Source organism: Paroedura picta, chromosome 16 (assembly GCF_049243985.1).
Source record: "Paroedura picta isolate Pp20150507F chromosome 16, Ppicta_v3.0, whole genome shotgun sequence".
Classification (NCBI taxonomy): domain Eukaryota; kingdom Metazoa; phylum Chordata; class Lepidosauria; order Squamata; family Gekkonidae; genus Paroedura; species Paroedura picta.
Genome location: NC_135384.1, coordinates 22742501 through 22751176, shown reverse-complemented (window position 1 = coordinate 22751176; position 8676 = coordinate 22742501). Strand labels below are relative to the sequence as shown.

The following is an 8676-nucleotide window of genomic DNA, read 5'->3' as shown; positions in this document are numbered from 1 at the left end:
CCTCCGGCCTCTCTAATCATTGCCTTTTCGGATACCTTTGACTGCGCTGACCAGAGCACGGATCTGAGACAATGGCTCGCCAAGGGAATCCGGGGCCCAGCTTAGGACGCCATTCAGCGCCCTTCCTTTGAGGCAAAACAGGACGACGCCGGACTGATGAACTTCGCTCCCGAACAAGCGCTAAGGAGGCATCCTCAGGCAGGGGACAAGACAGGCACCGAAGCCCAACTGCCCACCCCAACCTGTCCCCTTCTCCCGCTTTTAATGGCTATCGTTTCAAAAACATGACTCTCTTATTTTCAATTTAGCCTGGATTTTAGCCCACACTGGTCTTTCCTCTCCCTCCTGCCTTCATACTGCCCATCCCTCCTATTGTCCCCTGAGCAGTTTTCGTTAATTCTCTGCCTCCTACCTTTACTCCAGTGGCTAGCCCGTGCTGCTCAGAGGTTGCAGAGCCAAGACTGAGTCCCTGGCACCTTTAAGACCTACAAAGTTTTCTTCAGGGTGGGGAAGGGGGCAGCACACAGAAGCTCGCACCTGGAATGAAAGTTGGTTGGTCTTAAAGGTGCCAGGGGACCCAGTCTTTGCTCCGCTAAATTTACTGTATGGAAGGTAAGAAAAGACACAGAGAGAGGAAGGAAGGAAGGAAGGAAGGAAGGAAGGAAGGAAGGAAGGAAGGAAGGAAGGAAGGAAGGAAGGTAGGTAGGTTTTCCCTGTAACTGTGAAGGAGGTCTTGGCTTTCCACCGCTACTTTGAACCTCCCTCCTCGTGTCCATTCATATTTAATGAAAATCGCCCTGTTGGTCTAATTGCGCTCCATAAAGGTTTATACTGGCAGACAGCGTAGAATAGCACCACTCGGGGCGGTGTTAAAACAGGGCCGGTTAGAGCGAAAAGAGGGGAAAGACGCACAGCTGAGCTTCCGGGCGAGGGCTTGGTCCTCTCCGCCTCTCTCCAGTTGCCCGTCAACTCCGCGCAGGTCCTTGCGCGGCGCAAAGCTGTGGTTTCCGACCGTCCCATGCCTCCCTGGTTGGATTTCCCACCTCCCTCCATCTCCTCTTTTTTGGATCGGCTTCCCGGCCTCTTGGCTCACTCTAAGGGGCATCCTCAAGGGTAATAGACCGGGCACCGCTGTGCCGTTTCCTAACCTGCGCTGGAAAACGACTCATTCTCACGCAAGTCTGCCTTTTCCAAAGGGCAGGAACGGCCTCTTTTCCTGAAGGAGCAATTCTAAGCTGCAGAGCCTTCTTTCCCCCCTCAGCTCTCTGCCAGAGACTCGGCCAGGTCCTCCCAAAACACAGCGGCATCCACCACGGGGCGACTTTGGCCGTCGGTCCTTCTTGGAAACCTGCGCCTGGGTGCCACGGAGTTGTAGATTGCAACAACTAACAACAAAGACTCCGGCAACTCAGCCAAAGAAATCCGGTTCCAAGGTCAGCCTTGCATCTTGTGTCAATTCAGGAGGCCCGGGAGAACAAAAATGCATGCAGCCTGGCAAAGGGGAGCCAAATTTACAGCCCAAAAGGCTTCCCGGTTTAAGCAGGTCGACTGAGGTCTCGGAGGGGGAGGGAGAGGACGAATCCTACAGCCCATTCTGGTGGCCTATTGTTGATCATCTACAAGGGGTTTGAAAAGGGGGTGCCTATTGTTCTAGCGGCGACATCCAACAAAGCCGACGCGACACCCAGCAAGCCCTGCTTGTCACCCCCCCCCCCCCGTCTGAGATGCCCGTCCAACCCGGGTATCCTTTCACATTTGGATCCATCTCTTGCCCTTCGTTGGAGGATGGACTAAACTAGCTGAACTTCAAGGGATCCTTCTGAATTGCCCCGGAATGCCTTTTCCTTTCTCACGGGAAGGGGGGGGGTCCCGGAGTCCGCCCCCACGGAAAGGCAAGGGAACCGCGTACCAGCCGGGTAAGACCCTTTCGCTCGAACCGGCGTCCCTCGTCTGGGAACACCGGAGAGTTAAACTCACACCAACGACACAAGGGGGACTGCCAAACGACCGACACTTGTGCAGCTAGAACACAAACCGGATGGCCATCCTTCTTCGGGCGGGTGAAAGTCTCGGACTATGACCCCCCTCCCCCCAAAAAATCCTTACCCGCTACTTTGCTGCTAGTTTTCTTTCTCCCCCCCCCCCCCCCCATCCCTACACTGCCCCAAATTTATACAAATCTCTTCTTAATTGGTAATCACAGATGTTTTAATTTAAGACCCCCAGCTATACGGTTTTCACATTAAGCTTTTGATCTATTACAGTAAATCGTCTGAAATAATCAACTCCAGGGGAAGGGGGGGGGAGAGAGAGAGAGGGAGAGACTTTGGAAAGATCACACATCATTTTCGTTTGAGAAATGATTTATCTCAGAGGGTGCCATAAACAACACAACTCTCTCCCAAAGACACACACGCACACAATGGAAGACGCTCTATCGCCGCCACCTCCGCTGCCTTGTTGATTGTAATAAATCAAGGAGGAGAGAGAGAGAAAGAGAGAGAGAGAGAGAGAGAGAGATAAAAGGCGGAGAGAGAACCGGCTGGAAGAAAGGGGGGAAAGAGAGAGAAAGGTGGGTGTGTTTGTGAGTGTGTGTGTGTATGTGTGTGTGTGTATATATATTTATATATATATATATATTTATATATATTTATATATATATATGGAATGCCTAGATAGGTATAAATGTACACACCACCAACGGGGTGAAGAGAAATGGGAGGAAATGAAGATGGCGATTTGTCACATTTTACGACAATAACATTAATAACAAACAATAAATTTACATGGACATACAGACTGGGAGGCAAGACGGGGATCTCCCGCTACTTACAATAAGTCCAGCCCTCGGCGTGGTTTCTGGCTTCCTGAGAAATGTTTTATTGCAGCTCTCTCTCTCCCTCTCTCTCTCCCTCTCTCTCATACACACATACCCTCTCTCTCTCCTTCCCCCCCTCTTCTCCTGGCATAGGCTTATGAGTGTGTGTGTGTGTGTGTGTGTGTGTGTATGAGAGAGCCAGAGAGCGAGAGAGTGCTTTTAAAAAAAGGACAGTTGAATTTCACGTCAGACACAAGGAGACCATGTCTGCGATTTTCCTGACGAATACATATCTATTCTGCAACCTCTGCATTAATTATTTAATGAATCACGTGACTTGGGAAGTGGGGGGAGCTAGTAGGGGGGGTTCTCTCTCTCACACACACACACTCACTCTCTCCCCCCTTCCCTATCCTATCGACAGAGGGGGCCGCCTGTGGACCTTCCACTGGAACGTTGGAACGTGTGGATGCTGTGTGTGTGTGTGTGTGTGTGTATCTGCTAGACGTATGCACATTTGGAATGTGTGTATACGGGGGATGTCTACTGTCGGGAGATATACATCTACATATCTACCTATCTATCTACCAGCCATCTATCTATATATCAGCCCCCACTCATACACAGGCCTACACATTGTTGCCGATATGAACACGGCTTTTCTAAACTATTAGTGCAGAAATGAATCCCATGAAGCTGCCCGGCTTAATCCTAAAGGCAAGCCAAAGTTCCCACACACTCCTTTCCGGCTCAATATCCTCGGGATACTCAAACACCGTCGACTAAGACAAGGGGGATTCAGCCTGCAGCCTACAAAAACTAGGGAATTTGGTCTCTGTTGCTGTTTATCTGGTATATTACCTTTATCATTCGTCATCCCGCCGCCCCCCCCCCTTTCTTTTCCTTTGCTCCTCCTCTGTGCTTTCACATTTCGCCCCGTGTCAAATACGCTAAGCCTGTTTGGCATGGGCGTCTAGTGGCTGAAGTGTCTAATACTCATCATCGTAATAATTAATAATAATAATTCATAATCATAAAATTGGTGTTTGAGAGGGGACGCCAGAGTATCGCTGCTGGGGGGGGGGTGCGGGAAGGAAGGAGACCTCTGAACAAAGGCGTCTCCCTTACAAAGGGAAGCAGGGAAGGCGTTCTGTCAGGCAGGAGGGGTCTGCGCAGACAATGGAGTGTAAAGCACAGGCACACGTGCTTGTGCAAACACCTCCAAGCCATCCTGCTCCACCTGAAAGGAAGAGCTCGGCTCTGCTGTGTAGGTGAAGACGAAGGACCCCTCCCATCCCCAACAACCCATTTCTCCTTTTCCCCAGGTGATCCGAGAGCCTTCTTCCATTCCTTCCCCCAGACCACAGAAGTCATAAGGGCCCTGGGAGGCAGTGGCTGGTTATAGGGGGGGGGGGCACTTGAAACAATGGAGTGATGGGGGGGGGGTGAATCAGGCACCCCTGGCGGCAGTCTTCCTGGCCAAGGAAGGAGGGCATGTATAGCACACATGAGGAAGGGGTTTTTAATGACCTCTTGGTTGTTACCAAAAATTGTTGCACATGTAAAATTCACAAGAATTCCCCGTGCAGGCGGAAAACATTTCGAAGGCATAAATCAGAGGTTCAAACACAAGGCAAAGGTGATTCTAACCGGCAAGCCCCTTGAACAAAAGAATCAAGGCTGGTTCGGTCTGGGAGAAGGAAGAGAGGTGGGCAGCAAACGGTTTCTTTTCCAAGTTGTCGTTTTTTTTTGTAAAAAGGGTCCTTCATCCCCCTCCAAAGGATTCTCAAGGGAAGCCGACCCCCCCCCCCCCACACACACACACACAGACACACAAAGCTCCACCATAGCATGGGGGGAAGTATGATCCCCCCCCCCAATAAAAAAAAGTATTTAAAGGATTTGCTTAAATTGCCATCTTAGAGGCGAGTTCAGTGGAAATCTACGAGTTCAGTGGAAATCTATTTTTTTTCCGCCCTGCCAGGGGGCTACCGAACCATTCGGACGTTCCTCCAGGACCCACGTTTCATGGGCTTTAATCACGAATAACTCCCGAGAAAAAATCCTCTAGGCTTCGATTTGCAAGCTTCCCTTCCAAAAAACCCCGCCGTTGTTAGGAAAGGCCGGGGCGATTCCACGACCGGCTTGGGAGCCAAACAGCGTCCGGGACCCCGGTTCGAAGCCAACCAAGAGACCCCGAAAGACAAAGAAAGAAGCGGGTACAAATTCCCCCGATGGTGTAGAGACCCCTCATAAGACAAGGGACGCCTCTTGCCGTGGATCTGACTGATTAACAACACAAAACAGACAGCCTTCCCCCCCCCCCCCCCGCCCCAACAATCCAAACCAAAATTGCCAAGAACAAAGCAAATTTGGGTGTGAAAGAAGAGAGTTCTCTATATAAAAGGACGTCGTTTTTGGAAGGGGTGTGGGAAAGTCTATAATCCTCGGGTTGCAAGGAAAACAAAACTCCCTCGGCCTCCCTCGTTTCTCTCCTTCAAAAGAGAGAACTTTGATATATATAGAGATATTTCTTTAAAGATGCCTTTCGCCTTCTATAGTTCAAAGCAGAGGAAGCGCCTCTCCCCGCCCTGCTAGGTGCGAGAATCCGAGCGGGTTTTTTTTTTCTCTCTCTCTCTCTCTTGCCAAAGATAAAATGAACGTTTATAAACTGGGAAAGGCAGATTGATTTACGAATTTAAACACGCCGGTTTTATTGGGGATCATAAATCTGTCAGGGGGCTCAGCGATCAAACCGAGAAAGCTCCCAAACTCCGCTCCCCCGGCCAGACAGCCTCCCCGCCTCTTTCCCCGTCTCTGGAAGGGAAGGGAGGCTGCCAAAGGGAAAGGCCACGTCGGCGGCGGCGCGCGCTCGGAAGGGGTTCGTGCGGAGGCCAGCGCCGCGAGCCAGGAAGGCCGCCGGGATAGACAGACGGACGGGCGGACGGACGGACGGAGGGGCAGGCCGAGACAGACGGACGGAGGGACAGAAAAGAAAGAGCTGGCGCCCCAGAGCCTCTTTCCACCTTTTTATAATAGACGAGGTAATCTGAGCCCCGGCAAGGTGCATTCGCAAAAAACAAGGAAGAACCGAGCGTCTCAGTGCATGTACAGAGTGTCTTATGCCAGTGAAGAAAAAGTCAGCGAAGCTCCAGATACGTCCGAGAGGGGTGGGGAGGGGGCTGCGCTGCAGGCAAATTGTAACCTGGCATAACATTTTTTAAAATATTCTAGAAATTATGCCAGGCCCGTAGACACGCCAGCGTTGTGGATATGCTTTTCCACAGTGTACTCCGGTTTGCCTTTGCAAAGAGCGCCGATGGTGTGCCTGCCAGCAGAAAGCATGCCGGGGACCTATTCTGGCTCTCCGTGTCCCTGCATGCGCTGAAGGCTTTCCTCTGCCCTCGATTGTGACCGAGAGAAGACGTTTTAAAATCCCTATACTCTCTACTTTGCCAGATTCATCTGGTTTAGGATTTGGGTGGGAAGGGAGGCGAAGACTGCGGGTAGGACAATGGCTCTCTTTTTACTTGGGGGCTCCAGTGACCTATGAATGGTTATCTAGGGGTTTTGTTGTGTGGCGGAGGAATGACCCCCATCGGGGGCTGCTTCTTTGATAGCGTGATTTCCAAGCCTACAAACAAAACCAAACGCTCCAAAGGGGCAATATTAGCGCCGCTTAAGGGGCAACTGGGGCTGGGAAGCCCATCTCGAATCAAAGGTCTTAGGCCGGTTCTGTGGGGAAACCTCTTTCAATCCACGCCTTAGGCTAGTGCCTTGGCGACCCTGCTTGGGAGAGAGTTTGTGCCACTGACATGGTGCCTTTTGTCTTTCCTTAGTGGCACATTTCCCATTGAGACGGCCACGGAGCCCCACGGATGCCTGCCCGGGGGCGGGCAAAGGCGAACGTTTGCACAGGTTGACCCACTGGCAGCAAGTCCAGACTCCTTCGCAACACCCCAAGAAAACCACCGCAGGGACGCTGTCTTGCTATCCATTTTGGGACTGAAGAATTTCGACGCAGGTGGAGAGAGAGAGACACAGAGAGAGACAGAGAGAGGGTGGAGAGGCGGCCATTTTACACGATTGAAGGTTCTTCCCAGCGGATGGGACCAAGCCAAGCATCGAACGAGACCCCCCAACCCCACCCCAAAATGGTGTGGGGGGAGTTGCATCCCCTGGAAAAGGGAAAGAACCGGGCCCCTCTGGAGCCTCAGCATCAGCGCTTTGCCCCTTGCGCGATCCTCGCATTTATTTGGAGAACCCATCATAGAGATATCTGTTATATACAATTTGGGGGGTGTACCATAAAATGTGCAGGAGGGGGGGCACTAAGGCTGGAAGATGAGAAGGATTTGGGTGGGGGGTGGAGTTCTCATCCTCCGTCTCCTCGTCCGGCCGGCCTAGGTTTCCCGGGTGACCCTACTGAGCCCCAGCATAGCAAGGGCAATCTCAACCCAGGCGTTTCCAGCTCTCCCTTCTGTCCGTCCTCAGGAAGAGGAGAACCGACCATAGAAACCGTGGTGCTGAAGGATACCCATAGTGCTTTGTGGCACAGGCAGCTGAGCTTTGAAAATACACAAACCTCAAAAGGAACAGAAAAGACCAGCAAGCTGAGCCACGTTAAGGGGTTGTTCAACAACAAGCAGAAGGCAAGCTCTTTACACTCCCTGAGGCGTTCGCAGGAGAACTTCCCGTCCTCGCAGGACAGCGACCCCCTAAAACGAGCAGCCCTCAGCCGGCAGGGAATGGCCAACCACAACAACACAGGATATCGTTCAAGCAACCTCCAGGGAGACCATCGGCCAGGCAGCCACAAACAAAAGGAAGCCAGAGATTGGGGCGGGGGGGGGGGGACGGTAGAGAGGGATAGTTGGTGCCCCCCCCCACTTGCAACCTTATCCAGGATTCTAGGTCGCTTCCCCGAATTTGCTTTAGGCCGCCCTTGTTTCTGTGTGAGCCCAGCACAATGTCCAGTCCTGCAAAGGTCAAGGGGTTTGGCGGGGTCATCCTGTAGCTGCCATACCAGGCTAATCGCTTAGAAAACGTGTCCCTTGCATGAACTCTGCGCCGGACTCACAGTTACTCCCCCTCGGCCTTTCTTTTTCTATAAATGTAACTCTGCCCTGTGCGGAAACGGACACGAAAGCGTCAGTCGGAGACAGACGAGCTCCACCTGGGCTATGGAGCCCGATGCAAATCCAGAAAACTGCCGAAAGAGCTAGAAATGCACTAGTTCCACCTTCACCTGTTGAAAGCTGAGGCTCTCAGCGGTATCACAGTCACATAACAGGGGTCGAGGGGTGACCTGGCATTGGGAGCCCCAGCCCCAGCCCCAGCCCACCCCATGCAGAAATGAACAGACAACGGCTAGAGGTCCCTTTCTGAGATTCACCTCCTCCCCCATCCTCACCAGAGAAAAGAAACCTTCCATGCAAACCTCTCCAGACAACCTTTTAAGAACCTAAATTATTATTCCTTTTAAAACACCTTCCCTCATCTGCGCTCTTTCTTTCTTTCTTTCTTTCTTTCTTTCTTTCTTTCTTTCTTTCTTTCTTTCTTTCTTTCTTTCTTTCTTTCTTTCTCTCCTTTTGCTGTGAAAATAATACTCTAACCTACCCCGGCTTTGGAAGCAAATCAAAGCCAGTACAACAAGCTTACTCTCAAGTAAACACAAGTCTTCCAACTACAGGAGCCAAGAGTTTAAGAGCATACATTTAACATTGTCCCACCCTCCCTGATACTCAGATATACCATTTCAAGAGCATGCCTGAAAACATAAAGATTTAAAAAAGAAATCTTTAAATAAATTTGCTTACCTTTTTAGCTTCTCAGCAGGTTTTTCCAGATGCTCGCAG

General features: G+C 51.3%; 1 protein-coding gene across 3 annotated transcripts in view; it reads right to left on the bottom strand.

The window, feature by feature from the left end:
- Window positions 1-8676, bottom strand: part of HOXB3 (homeobox B3) — a 79689-nt gene that overhangs the window by 28281 nt on the left and 42732 nt on the right. For 2 of the 3 annotated variants that reach the window (XM_077312981.1, XM_077312982.1), the window contains exon 2: window positions 8638-8676. This exon is cut by the window's right edge and continues 222 nt beyond it. The gene's annotated coding sequence lies outside the window, so the exon portion shown is untranslated. Of the gene's footprint in view, window positions 1-2833; window positions 4225-8637 lie in introns of those variants that run through there. The other variant, XM_077312986.1, reaches the window with a different exon arrangement.